This window comes from Pezoporus wallicus, unplaced genomic scaffold, assembly GCF_028554395.1.
Source record: "Pezoporus wallicus isolate ANWC-B61680 ecotype Strahan unplaced genomic scaffold, APGP_CSIRO_Pwel_v1 contig_3486, whole genome shotgun sequence".
Lineage (NCBI taxonomy): Eukaryota > Metazoa > Chordata > Aves > Psittaciformes > Psittacidae > Pezoporus > Pezoporus wallicus.
The window spans coordinates 3,372,974-3,387,453 of record NW_026642292.1 but is presented as its reverse complement, the minus strand read 5'-3'; the positions used below and the strand labels follow the sequence as shown (position 1 = coordinate 3,387,453).

The window sequence follows — 14,480 nt, the reverse complement described above, 5'->3', positions numbered from 1 at the left end:
CCTCAGGCTTGGGGAGCTTGAAAAAAAGAGACACTAAGGGAGACACCTGGTTTTCACCCCCTGGTTCCTCATGTCTGTGAGCTGTGCCAGCCTGCTTCCACCTGTAGTATGAAGGAAGGTTCTTAGCTGACAGTTCATTACGGTTTTGTTCCCTGATGCTTCTCCTGGTGGCATTTATAGCTGTGCTTGTCAGACTGGAAGGTCCTTTAAATGGCAGGGGCTTGTACTTCTTCACCCTGAAAGAGATTAAATGAGCCCAAAGGAGCCTTCAGTGGATGCTGCAGAGCAACACTGTTTACTCAGCATCTGGAGAAGCCACAGATGTGGGTTCCCGGGCTCCCTATGTAAGGCGGCAGCAGTGAAGCACCTGGGACTTCCCTGCGGTTACATTTTGTGCCATTTGAGATAAAAGGTGCTGTTGAAGTGGCCGTTACGTGGTAGCCAAGTTCCGGGTGTGTACCTGATCACTCGTTGTGAACAGCGGTGTCCAGGCGAGACACCCAGTATCGCACCCCTGGATGTGCTGCCAGCCGCTCCTCCAGCACAGGGTACGCTGCCTGCATCCTCACGGACTGGAGAGATGACGAGCAAGGTGGAATTGTTAAGCAAAATCAGGCTCTCAAAGCCCCTTTGCACCTTGCTGGCTCAGGTCCCTGGTCCCACCTGCCGGTCACTCCCGATGGCAGAAAGGCATGGCCGCTCTGCGGAAATAAGACCCCTAGGAAGCCTCTTAGCTACCACCTCTGCCACGCAACTGAGCGATGCCGCAGCAACGACAGAGGCGCTTTGCACAGGCTGTTGAGGTCTCAAACACACCCATCCATCCCCCTGCCGCTGTGTGTGAGGGCTGCCCCGTGCGCCCCTCGGCGGTGGCTGGCTGCCCCGAGGCCCGTTCCGCTCTCCCCGGTGGCACACTCCCGGCAGCCACCCCGAGGAGGGGCTGATGCAGCGGGCACAGCCCCAGACCCAGAATAGCCTGAGGCGCGCAGACCCGCACCCAGCCTCTCCGCCGGCAGCTCCGCGCCGCCTCCCGGTACAGAGAGCAGGGGCCGCCGGGACCTCTCCTCCCCGCAGGGATGCCGCGGGCGCATGGTAGGCAGTGCGGCGGGGGCTGCCCGACCCCATTTCGGGCCCGCAGCTCCGGCCGTGTTTCAGCCTGGCGGCCGGCAGCGCAGGCCCCGGCGCCAGAGCACCTGTGAGGCGGGGGGAGCAGCCTGGGGACCGCGGCCTCTCCGCCGCAGCGGGGCGGGCGGAGAGGCGGAGCGGCGGCGGCCCCGGCCCCTTCCCCAGCCGGTGCCGGGCCGAGCAGCCAGCGGCCGGGCTGTGCGGGGGGGCGGCGGCGGGCACAGAGCCCGGAGCGAAGCGGGGCCGGGACCCCCCAGCAGGTCAGTCCGGGACGGGAGGTGGCGGCTGCGGGACGGGAGCCGCGGTCCGAGTTGCGGAGCTCAGCCGGCGCCTGCCGCGGCAGCAGGCGGGGGCCTTGCGGGCAGCGGGGCTCCAGCGAGTGGTGGCCCGTGGGGCTCGTGGGATGCAGGATGGGTCGGGGGGTCCTGCCGGTGGGGAGACTGGGGAAGGGGGTTGGGAAGACGCTCCCTGTGTGGGGCTAGTCCTGGCCCCGCCGTGCTTAGCTGCGCCTCCCTGGGTGGGCCTGGCTTTGGCACTGCGCTGCGGGATGCTCACGGCAACTTGCTCGACTCCCTGGGCGGGTGTGCCAGCACCGCCTTGGGCAGCACCCGGGTGCAGCTCGGGAGGACGACCTGCGGGTCCGGGGTGCAGGGACGGGTTTGGCTTGTTGCTGTGGGAGATTTCTAGGCATTTGGCTCTGTTTAGACGCTGTTTTCTTGCCCTCGTAGTGGACCACACACGAAGTGGTTTTAACAAATGTTTGTCTCCGCCCGCCTGATGGGCGGCTGAGGCCCTGTGAGGTACAGGGGCTTCCTTGTGCTCCTGGAGTAAGTCAGTAGCAACAGCAGGAAATGAGTCCCAAGCCCTCAGTGTCCTTTCCCAGGGCACACACACTGGCCTGCACCGCTGTCCTCTGATGCGAGATAATAGTGTCATCCCACCGCTGTGTCATGGCTTGTGTTCGGTTCCCACGTCATCCTGGCCACAGAATCCTCCTTCTGAGAGCCATACCTGACAGTGTCAGAAATGCTTCATGATAGCAGGGTAGATGAGGGGAACATCTCCCTATTTCTCTCTCCAGCTTTGAGAGACTGATGCCTCTGAAAGGGCTGTCAGGTCAGGATGAGCTAATGCTCTGGCTGAGCATCTCTCCCGCAGTTTATGACTTCATGCAGTTTTGTCCACGGATCAAGGTCCTTGCTTGCTTCCCCATCCTTTCTAGGAGCAGTGGTGCTGCACACTGTGTTTGCAATTCAGAAACCTCATGAACAGAATGAGTGTTATGCAGAAGAAAGAGAGACCTTTGTCTGGCTGGCAGATGTTATTTCTGCATGAACATCTTTTTCCTTTTAACTGTTTAACCACCATCTCCAGGATTGATGTACATAGCTGCCCTCTTCCCTTCTAGAAAGTTCGAAGGGGGAACAGGAGGTGAGGGGAAAGCTGGGTGGGCCTAACAAGGTATGAGAAAGCACTTTGCCCCATATTGGGGTTTTACAATGCTGTGTGACAGGTCAGGCTGCTTGTCTGAGCAGTGGAGTGAGGGCAGAATGTGCCATTTGGGATAACAGGTGCTGTTGAAGTGGACTGAGGTATTTGTTCAGAGTGGAGAAAGTGTGGAAAAAAACAGAAGGCAGAAAGACTGCTCCTGAGACCAGACCTGAACCTTGGCCTTGCTGCCTTCCCTGCTACCCTGCAAAGTGGTAGTCAGGGCTGGGCAGCAGATGGAGAGGGAAGCAGAAACAGCTCTTTCAGGAAGGATTTTCTTAAGTAGCCTGGCAAACAGCCACTGGCAAACAAATAAGTAATAAATAAAAGCAGGGAGGCTGCCGCACCCCTGCAGCCTCTGACTCCATAGGATGTATGGGCTTTCCTGGCTTCCCTGTAAGTTTAAACCTCTGCCTTCTTCCCATGACAGCATCTTGGCTCCTGCAGCTCCATCTGAATGCCTTTCAGCTTTTTTATTTTTCTCTGTGATAAAACTGGGATCTGTGGCTGCTCTTCCCTGAAAAGCTTTCCCTGAGGTTAACTAGTTCATCCCTGGGTTGGTGACTGCTGACAGTGGCAAACACAGGGTGGTCCTGCAGATGGGGACAGAAATAGCAGTGCTTGCTGGGGACGCTGATCAGGGGTGTGTGTAGGCCCTCACAGATAAATACTGTCCTTCCATGCAGAGGCCCAAGGGAAAGTAAGGCAGCTTCAGAGCTGACATCTGCAGAGTTGTAAAAGGAGGAGTGTCCCTGCTTTAAAATATTCCTCACAGGAAATACTTCCATCCTAACAGGCTGCGAAAGCTTCCCCAAGGCAGCAAGGAGAGGGAGAAATGCTTCTAACACCTACAGGTGATTTCAGTTGATATTAAACTAATCAGTCACCTAAACTCTTAGGCAAGCATCAGTGTGCTGTGCAAATGCTGACACCTCATGACTCCTATAGACACCAAACCCTTATACTGTTGTTAGTCTGCGTTTGGTGAAACAGCTCTTCTTACATACTTTAATTGCTGTAAACACGTTTGATATACTTAGCCCTAAATTTGAAGGAAAAGCTGCATTGCTGACGCACTGTGCTCAGAGCAAAAGCAGGTTTGCTTCGGGGTTGTTTCAGGACAAGAGTCTCCACTCCCAATTTCCTTCAGCTATGGCTTGATTATGTTCAGTCCCTAACCAGCTATCAGATCCCTCAACATCAAGAGATCTTAGAGCTTTTGAGGATCTCACTTGGCATCTACCCGGACTTTAAGATGCCTAAACATCTTTTTGAAGCTGGCTTGAAGTTATTGCTTCAAATGTAGTTGGGACTGATAATTAGTCTGTAATCACACCTTGTTATTAGGTGGGGACAATGGCAGCAGGTTGCTTACACTATTACAACAACAATGGGCCAGACTGTGCCAGGTAATGGTGCACAGCCCTTCCCACCACCCAGGCCACTATTACTGCTGGTTAATGGGTGAGACTGGGCATGGCATGTCCCCAGGGCCTCTCTGCAGAGGCAGAGGGAAGTGGGGTGGAGCAGTGTGGCAGGGGGCATGGGCTCCCCTCTCTCAGCCCGCTGACCTGGTCCCTGCATTACCCTCACCTCTGTGGTGGTTCCGCTCTCGCTCGATCTCACACTTCCTCACCAGGTTTGCTTTTTATGACTCATCTTCGTGGTTGCCAAAGCCCCAGTGCTGTCCTGCTTTGCCTGTCCTGGTACAGCCCTCTCTTAGTGCATGGTTGTGTTGGCGTAAGAGCTGCAGCCATGCTAAGGGCTGCAGAGAAAACCTCTTTGGCTGAGGAATTGCCTTCCTAATTGAAATTACTGTAATGCTGCCCAGCCTCTGGGGAGCATAAACACCACTGTATGGAAGTGTTTCTACGCCAGGATCAGTTGTGCAGTTCCCAGCAGAGTACCCATGAGAAGCTGTGGCATTCATTTTGACCAAGGAGGGGCTTCTGTGCTGTTGTAGTTTGATCTCAAATAAAGATGTGTCTAAAATGGAGTTCTAAACAGAGGAGAAGGGATAGGCTCAGTGCTCCTGTTCAGTGGGAGCATGTGAAAGCTTTGGGTGACCCGATTATCCTACCCCCAGCACCAGCATTTTGTGTCTTGTCATGTGCAGATTGTGGGTGAGCTGAGAGGAAGGCAGGATCTGAGTGAGCTAAACTTCACTGCACCCGCAAGTGCTAAAAGGCAGGTTATGAGAAGTGGGAAAACATGTCATCATGTAATTTAGAGTTCCTCCTAATAGGGAGAGGAACGGGCTCTGGACCTGGTTCACTGGGAGTACTTTATTGTTAGCTGGAAGATGATGGCAGAGATTGACACAAGGAGCTCCATAATGTGCTGTGTTGGAGAGTGTATGGGAGACTGAAATTCAGATAAGGTAGAGGTGGGGAGTTAGGGCAAAACCCAGGTTTGGAAGGATAGGTAAGGAGCAGCTCCCAGCTGTAAGCCAGTGAGCTCTTCGTACCCTGAGACAAGACCTGGGGACACTGCGTTGGCCAAGCCAAGGTGACCCTACCAGAGGAGTCCCCTTGCTGTGCTACTCACCCAGCAGGTGACACACACTAAGATGACATGCCAGAGAAGTGGCACAGGTTGAGTGCTGAGATGTTACATGAGGGCTGGCAAGCTGATGGGTGACTTGCAAGGCTTGGAAGCGGCTGACCATGGGCCATAGGGCACAGTGCAGCTATGTGCACCATAGGGCACAGGTGGCACTGGGACAGCCTCCAGTAGCCTGGGGCTTGGGACCTATCTGGCTGGAGGACCTGGTTGCATCAGCAGGTTGAAACAGTCTTCTTGGCGTGGCTCTGGCTTGGAGCAGAATCTTCATTTTGAAGATAATCAAAACCTGCCTGGACATGACCCTGAGCAATCCCCTGTAGCTGACACTGCTTTGAGAAGGAAGGCTGGACTAGCCTGTCTCCCTTCAGCCTCGATGATTCTGTGATTATTTGTCCCATCTTGAAGTCACCATGGGGTAACCCCCAAGGCAGCATTAGAGAAATGACCAGAAATTCAGCGGCTTGCCGAACTCCTCTGTACCTGCAAGCAGGGGTCTGGAGGTCTATACATGGGTAAGAGACTCCCAGGGCTTGCAGGCTCCAGGCTGGGGACTTGCACCATTCCTTCTGTTTCTGAGCTGCTTTTGTCAGGGAGAGGTCACAGATGGCAGGACTCTGCAGGAGGAAAGTATAATGGCAGAAATGGCACAAAACCAAACCAAATTTCATAGACTTTAGTGTAAGTTTGATCTGTGCCTTGTTTGGCTCCTGACCTGCATCTGAGTAGGAGGATGGATTAGAGTCAGGATTTAAATTAATGATCAGAAAGCAATGACTTAGGTGCCTAGTTTTAATCTTGCTGTATTTGTATACTTCTACTCTTTTCCTAAGGACAAGTTGCTTCTCAGTGATAAGTATGTATGTTGTGGTACTTAGGGCTGAGCAGGAGGCTTCACCATGCTTAAGTGAGTGGGTTTTCAGTGTAACATATGGTTATTTAGGTTCTTAATGTCTACATTTCTTGCATTAGAAAACGGTGAGCGACACGTTTCTTTCTTAGATATTCCTTCTTTATTTATTATAAATTTGGTCCAGCTATATTTCAGTGGAAAATCCAATTCAAAATGCAGAAAGCAAGCATTTACAGAATGGTTTCTTGTTGGTTAAATAAACCAGCTTAAAATGTGTGGGTCCACAAAAGCAAAAGAATAAGTTTATGAAAGCATTATTTGTATATGTAATGAATTTAATGATACTGTAGTAACATACTGTATTTCATTACTACAATACTATATTATAGGAACAGAACTTTATTATAGGAGGTATAAAATATAGCCAGTGATATAACCTGACTATTTCTGGCTTTCAAGGATTCAGAACTAGTAGAGATTATCCTCTCTCATTTCATCTTCATCAGGCTTGGGAAGGGAACCAGGCTGTCCTGCACTAACCGCAGTAATTTTCTGAACTTTAACTAAACTAATCAGCACTAAATTAATTGAAACTTTTTACCCTTCTGCTTTCAGAAGGGTTGCTGCTGTCAGAGCCACTTTTGGAGTTGATCAGGCTTGAGCTCCAGGCGCTCAGCTACTGAGCAGGCCTGGCGGCAGGGGCACTGCATGAATTTCCACTGACTTATTTTTGACTGCCGAGAGTGACCCGAGGTCTCAGCATGCAGTTGTTACCACTGCCGGGTTCCAATTGGCTGTCTTTTAATTTAAAAAGTTTCCAGTTCACACAAAATCTGATTACTTTTAAGTCAGGTAAATGTTTCCAGAAGACATCACTCCTTCATTTGTTCTGGTTCCAAGTCCTCTTTATTGCTCTTTCCTTTCCTATTACACTGCTGCTAATCTTCTCATCAGGCAGCTTCATTGTGTTTTGCTATTGGGAGATTTTCATCAAGTTTCATTTTTCTTTCATCCAAGTTTTTAATTTCTTGTGTTTTCTTCCATGAAATTTCATCAAATTCTTCCTTGTTCAGAAGCAAACAAACAAACAAGCAAACACAAACAAAACCCAAAGCGAGTACTGTTAATAACAGCCGCAGCGGCTGGGCCACCTCCTGAAGACAGCACATTTTAAAGACTTCCAGGTTAGTTCAAGTCATAGCAACGGTCATGGGGGGATGTTTGGGATGTGCTGGGTAGGGATGCAGGCACGGAGAACAGGTTGTACAAAACCAGGCGGAAAGCAGGCTTCTGGACTGGGGCTGGGCCAGGACACCCAGCCACTGTGAAAACCCCTCTGTATCAATGTTGTATCCCTGAGCATCTCTCCCAAAATGGACACAGAGCCTGTCTGATTCTTGCTAATTGTGGCAGGGCTTCAGTGGCTGCTGGGGTGCGGAGAGGCTTGCAGTGGCTCGTGCTGGGACATGGCTTCCTGTTTTGGCCCCAGATCTCTTTGGCCAGCTGTATTCCTGGTGCCAGCACTGCTGTGTCCAAAGTACTCTGGAAGGACAAGGGCACTCAGGCTTGGGGAAGCTCCTTTTGTAGCCATCTGCTACAGTGCCTCATGTTTAATCTCCTTTCCTTTTCTCTTCCCTGTGAGCATGCAAGCCATGATGCTGTGGAGGGCAGGAGATGGCTGCATGCGGACCCCACAGTGCTGGCAGGCTAGCAGAGCAGTTCAGGGATTGCCAGCCCTTCCCAAGTGCTACGTGGCCCTGTGTGCAGGGAAGGCAAACTTGTGCAGAGAAACCAGAGACAATTTCTCTGCCTCCCTAACACTTGCCACCCTGATTTTTTTTCCTGTTTCTCCCTGATCCCAGGTAGCTTTTTTCCAAGGCTGACTTGCCTATGGAGCGTCTCTGGCGCCTGCTGTTGGATGTGGCATGTTTGAAAGGATGCGAGCTGCCCCAAACCTGCCAGCCTGGGCAGTGTTGTGCACTTCCCCTTGCAGCGGGAAGAGCTTGCATGTCCCTTCATGACCACACCACTGCCAAATCTGCCATCTGTCTCACCACATCCTCTGGTGCCTCGTGGCCCACAGCATCTCTCCTGCTGATGCCTTGTCCCTTTCCCAGCCTGGCTGCTGAACTTGTCCAGATGTGACACTTCTTTCTCTTGCTGAAGGGAGAGAAGCCATTTCCTGTGTTATCCTCCATCACATCCATCACTCCCGAGGCCCTTTGCCAATGGGCATGGCTGGAGATGGGCAGGAAGACAGGGCAGTGGGTGCAGGCAGTGCCAGCCTCAGCACTGGCACAGCAGAGGCTGTGTGCTGACTGTGCCCTGCTTATCTTTGTACACTGGGCCATTCACCTGTGGTAGGTGCATGTCAGGGGGAACCTGAACCCCACTCCTTGCCATGCATCTTGTCCCATTCCCACTGGTTTGGGATGCATCAACGTGCCCATCCCCATAGCCCAGTGATTTCACTCTTATCTCTGATGCTCCAGGGCCATTTGACTCTCCAGGTCCTCTTCATGGAGGAGACTAGAGCAGGCTGGTGGGTGCAAAGGGCTGTCTGCTCTACCCTGCTTGGCTCTGCCCTGCCCTGTAGCACATACCTGGATGAGGCTGTGCTTTGGTGTCCTGGGCAAGGGGAATTCCCCAGGGGGTGATGGGAATGATGGGGACAAGCTGTCTTCTTGGTGTGTGTGAGCACCCATTGCGCTAGGAGGAGGCTGGAACAGTTGGTGCTTTGCAGAGCAGCATGTCTGCAGCTCCATGTGTGCCTGAGAGAGCTGCCTCCCCTCCTGGTCACCGCAGCAGCAGCAGCTTTCATCTGATCTTCCCTGAAGGCTGCATGGGCTGCAGAGGTGGATGGATGTGTGCCCCAGCAACCAGGAGACACTGACTGCATGCTCCCTCCACTGCCCAGTGAAAAGCAGTGCCAGGCTGGCCCTGCACAGAGGCAGGATTTGGTGGGAGGGCAAGCGGCTGGCCCATGACCCAGGCAAAGTCAGCTCAATCTGGTGCTGAGACTATTAGACGGGTTCAGCCTCTTCCCTCCTCCTTCTCAAGGACCAAATTTGCTTGCACACTGGGGGAGAGGTTGCACTGTGGTGGATCCCATTTGGATGCATCCTCAGGGGATGGAGGTGGCTGAGCCAGGCCTTGGGGAGCACCTTCTCTCCTTGCTCTCCTGTTGCAGGCCCTTGTGTTCACCATCAAAGACTTCCCCTTCCCTTTTATGCACTATTGACTCAAATACGTATGCTGAGAGCTAATCCCTCTGGTGTGGCTGGATGCAGCTAGCACAGCAGCTGCTGGGGCCATCCTCGCTTGTGCAGCCCTGTGGTGCCAGAGGCTTCGCTGAGCTGCCAGCTCCCACACTCCCAGGGCAGCGTAATTCATCCAGGTTGTCTGGTGTTACCTGCATCTGCTCAGAAGATGGGCAGAGGTGGGAGGAAAGCCTCGCCTGGGCCAGGGTTGGCAAGCAGTATGCTCGTGGGTTCCTTCCTGCTGCAGCCCAAACCTCGCTTTGCTCCTGGCAATGAGCACAGGCAACAGAAATGTTCTAGCTCCAGAGATGCTCTAAAATCGTATGTGATGTGTGTGTGTATATATATATATATGTATATATAGTGTTGTAACTCACTGCTCTCAGGAAGAAGTGTTTGTGCTTGCAGAGAGGGGAGCTGGGCAGGGCAGGAGTATTTCTTTGCTCCTGCAGCAGAATCGGTTGTGGGGAACATTGTGGTTGCTTGAAGCTGGGAAGGAGCGAAAGTGGGGAGGCTGGCCCCTGGGAGGGAGAGTGTCATGCTGCCCACCTTATACTGGCCCCTGGGAGGCTGTGGGATGAGGGTGCTCAGTGTCAGGCTGCCCCCAGGTCCTTATCCAGCAGCAGTGGGCTGCAGTGGAGCAGAGCCGGGCCCAGCAGTATGGGTGCCAGACCTGTGCTAATCTGCCATGCACCCGTGCTTGGCCCCTGTCACACAGCAGGCTTGCGGGCAGCAGCAGTGAGGAGGGCTGGCTGTAGCTCAGCAGCAACCATGCAGGGGACTTGAAATGTACCCACTTTCTCCACCAGCTCAGTGGTGGGGTCCCTGCCATCCCCAGGAGTGAAATGTCATCCCAGCCAGGCAGGACACCATGGCACAAAGCCACCAGAGTTGCCTGGTCCAAGCAGTGCAGTACTGGGCTTCCCACTCTGTGTGCCTCTCATGCTCCGCCCAAGTCCTCTTCTTGGCATTCTTCTTCCCTCTGCCCCAGGTCAAGGTTCTCCCCTCTCACTGTTGAGAGCTGTAGCTGTGCTGCTTGCTCCCATGGCTGGCAGTCTCTCTGCAGCAGGTGGCTTTATAAAAGGCAGCAGATAAACCTCCCACTTTTCCTCTCCACCTCCCACATCTCCCCGCTTCCCAAAAAGCGGAAGGGACTCTGAGAGGAAAGAGCTGCCTTTTCCCTTAGCTCCATCCTGCTTTTCCCCGCATCTCCAGGCACTACAGTGCTCCTGGCACATTGTGGCACTGTGAAAGATGCCTCTGACCCACACTGACAGCTTTGGGCTGGCCCCTAACAGTGTCACAGCTGCTCCTGGGTTCCATATTGGTTTCCACGAGGGAGTGTTTTTCCCAGTGGAGGTGGCACTTTACTTCACAGAGGTCTTAAAATCCTCCTCTGTTTGAGTAGTTACTGAGTGGTGGCATGACCCATATGCCACCACCTCTGCAGCCTTGCTGAGAGTGCCAGGGGAACTGCTGCTGCTGTGCTGGCTGTGCATGGGAGCACCATGCCATGGTCTTGGTGTTAATAACAACAATAAACAACTCAGGGTACCCTTTGCAGGGAAGTTTAAGCCTTTCCCTAAGGCCAGCTGCTGTGGTGGTCCTCACAGGCAGCAGGGGCTGGGAGCTGTCCTCATCTGTACATATCATTGTTAATTAATTGTAAGTGCAGGGGTTGCTCTGGGGACTGCAAACAGCGTTCAGCATCCCCGTTCAGAACAGGGACCTAGTGGTACCAGGGAGCTCTTTACTGTTTTCCTGAAACAGTGTTCTCCACATGTGTGTGCATGTGTGTATGCTGAGAGCCCTGCGATGACTCCCTGCCCCTTTCCCACTTGTGAACAACCTGGGTCTTTATCCCCTGGAGTCAGCTTCTGCTTAGTCACAGAATCACAGAAAAGTTTGGATTGGAAGGGACTTTTAGAAGTCACCTACTCTAACCCCCCTGCAATGACCAGGGTTATCTACTAAATCAGGTTGCAAAGAGCCCTCCCCAACCTGACCTTTAATGTTTCCAAGGATGGGGCATTTACCACCAATCTGGGCAACTTGTTCCAGTATTTCACCACCCTTATGGTAAAACATTTCTTTCTTATATCTAGTCTGAATCTACCCTATTTTAGTTTAAAACCATCAGCTCTTGTCCTGTTGCTATCAAAACATCTGTCCATATCTTTATTATAAGCCCCCTTTCCTGGCTGGCTGCTCACACAGACATTGCCCACCAGCAGCTGAGCGGCTCCCTGCCCTTCGCTTGGGCTGGACCTGGCCCAGGTCATGCTTTGCGCTGAAGACTGTTGGTTTAAGCATTATCGGAGGACAAGGGTGTACAATGCAGAATGAGCGTAAGTCCCTGCCCTGGGCAGCTTGCAGCCCAGTTAGCTCCTATTTGCTTGGTGTTTTGCACACACAAAGTACAGTGTGAAGGGCTAAGCCCACTGTGTGCACAGCAGGGTGTTGAAATATAAACCAAACTCAGGTTAGAGCCAGCCTGCAGTGGTGGCTTAGTCAAATGTGGCAAAAAGGGCTGGGGGTGGGAGGAATAAGCTCTGCTTGGGTTCTTCCTTCCCAATTCCCATGGCTCCAGCAGCTGCTGCTCACACGTGTGGAGGAAGTGCTGGAGAAGTGCTGCTCTGTGCATGGCATTGGAGGAGGTGCTGGCCGAGACAAACCTCCTGGCTGTAGATCTCACTGTAAGCACCGTTTGCTCTTGGTTGCCTGCGGTTTGGTTTTATTCTTGCCTTCCTGAGTCCAGAGCATCCCTCCTGGAGAAGGGTTATGCAGGTGGCTGTTATACTGTAGAGGAAGGCCACAGATGTCATCCTATAGAGAGCCCCACTGGGGGCCAGGGGCTGGGACACCTTGTTCAGAAAACTCTTACATGGAGCTTACTCTGTCCTAGTGCTAAAATGCATCCACCCTGCATCTGCACAGTGGTGCTGGGGGGGGGGGGGGATGGTGGGCAAGGAGCTGGGGGCAATGTTGCAGCCACCACAGGGGGCTGTGACAGGGGAGGTTTTTGCTCTCAAATGTTGTGTTGGCTTCAGGTGAGTCCTTGGGGCAGCATGATGCTGCACAGGCTTTCCCAAAGGTGGCTGCAACCTGCCAGTCCTGTGAGCAGAAAAACTTGCTTGACTCCACCAAATGGTGTCACAGTTTTGTGCTCCTGGTGGTGGTGGGGCAGGTTTGGGGTGGTGAGTGAGGAGAGAACAGTGGGGAGGACACACATTTTTTGTCCCAGGAAGAGATACCTCTTGCCTCATCCTGCTGCCTGTGCATTGGGTTCCCGTGACTCTGCATCGTACCTTTCTGTGAGAAGCACTGGGGACAGGGGCAGCAGGCTCACCACTGAGGGGAAGGGGCTCACTGTAGGATTTGCATCCCAAGGACTCACCTTAAACCAATACAAGCCATGTGTGCCCCTTGGTGGGAGAACAGTGCCAGAGCCTACAGGTGGGGAAGATGATGTTTATTTACACGGTCTTTAAGCAGGGTTATTTTACTCAGTTGTGCACACACAGTTTGTCATTCATCCCACTCATTCCCGCACTCATACCCACAATCCTCATGAGCACCCCAGTGCATGTGGGTAATGTGGGGACAAGGGATGCTGGCTGTTGAGTCCTCCTGACCAATCTGGGTATTCATATCTTCATTATATAACAATGACTGACCTCAGCCTCTGTAGCCCACCAGCTTGGTTGCCACTTGTGGTGTGGTTCTCCTTGTTTAGAAGATGTGTCTGGTTTCTGGCAGGCTAACGGGACTCACTGGTGTATGTTCTGTATGAGGCAGCTGCCATCCTACCAGTGATGAGATAAGGTCTTCTGCTGCTGGTTGTCTGTGCCGTGGCCTTAGCAGAGTGTGAACACAGCATTCATATCAGTGTTTGTGCTACCAATCTCTCTGCATCCAGCACCTTGGCTTCCTGACGAGATCTGGTTCCACTCTCTGTGGGTCACAGCCCTGGGGACATAGGCACTGTCACAGTGGGGGTACTCTCCAGTGCAGGCAGCTGCCCAGAAGATGCTGAAGGTGGTGAAACAGCCTTGCCCAGGGATGCTGCTGACCCGCACCTGCTCCTCTCACAGGCTACAACCATCCCCAACTTCTCTTTGCTTTTTGGACATGGAGGCCATGATCTTGAGAGGGAAGGGATTTTGGAGGGGTGTCTGTGCTCCCATCTCCTCTGTGCTTATACCCTTTGGCAATGGATATGGTCTGTGGTATGCCTGTTCTCCCATGCACTGAGGTAGAGGGATGGAGAAGTCACCATGCCCTTTGGTGCCCAAACTGCTTCCTCTGGGGTGTGTGCTGAGCTTGGTGCAGGGTGTTGATGATCCTTTCCCAGCCCAAGGTCATTTGTTAGCCATGCTGAGTCAGTGGCAGTGGCTTGGGTTTCCTGGCCTCCCTGTAATTGCAGCCCTGCAATGTCAGTCACTGCAGTCCCACAAGCTGGAACACCCGAGGTTTGCCTCCCTTCGCAGTCCTGAGCACACCAGGGTGCGAACCTGATCTTCCCATTATGGCAGTACTTGTTCTCCCCTCCCGCAGTCTGCCCACATCTCCTTGTGAAGGAAGAAGGATGCAAAGGCAGTCAGGTAGCGGGGATACTTAATTTCTAGAAGACACAGCTTGGCTCCTCAGCCTGGCTTTTCTGCTGGCTTTTCACGGCCACAGACATCTCTATCAGCAGCCTCATGCCCCAGCTGCCACCCGCCAGCCAAAATGAGTAATGCTGGAGCAGAACACCAAGGCTGGGTAAGCGCAAGCATGCTGAGAAGCCCGACTTAGTCATCTGAGAGCTCCCAAGACTTTGTTTTGGTGTTTTGCTACTCCAGGTGTCCGTGCATCCCCTAGTAAATGAGTTTGCTGGCAGGGTGCTTCATGGGAAAGACAAATTTTGAGCAATTGCATTTGTATTAAAGACATGCCTGATATTTAATTGGAAATCTGATTCTCTGGATTAGTGCCCACCCAACCAGAGAGGAGAAGCATATGCTGGTGTATCAACAAAACAGGGCACTGAATATTAAAGGCAAACCTTACACACTGGAAATGCTTCATAGAAATAACACAACAAATCCCTTTCAATGGTGAATCTTTCATGTTCACTGTGCATTCGCAACCGTCACAAAGAGGAGAAAGAAGGATTGCTTTTCTCTAATACTCTGCATGTTATCTGACCC

The 14,480-nt window shown here is 52.6% G+C and overlaps 1 protein-coding gene across 1 annotated transcript in view; it reads left to right on the top strand.

The window, feature by feature from the left end:
• The first annotated feature begins 832 nt into the window (after nucleotides 1-832).
• Nucleotides 833-14,480, top strand: part of TMEM63C (transmembrane protein 63C) — a 32,778-nt gene continuing 19,130 nt past the window's right edge. Inside the window, exon 1 of the mRNA XM_057428547.1 lies at nucleotides 833-1,092. The gene's annotated coding sequence lies outside the window, so the exon portion shown is untranslated. The remainder of the gene's footprint in view (nucleotides 1,093-14,480) is intronic.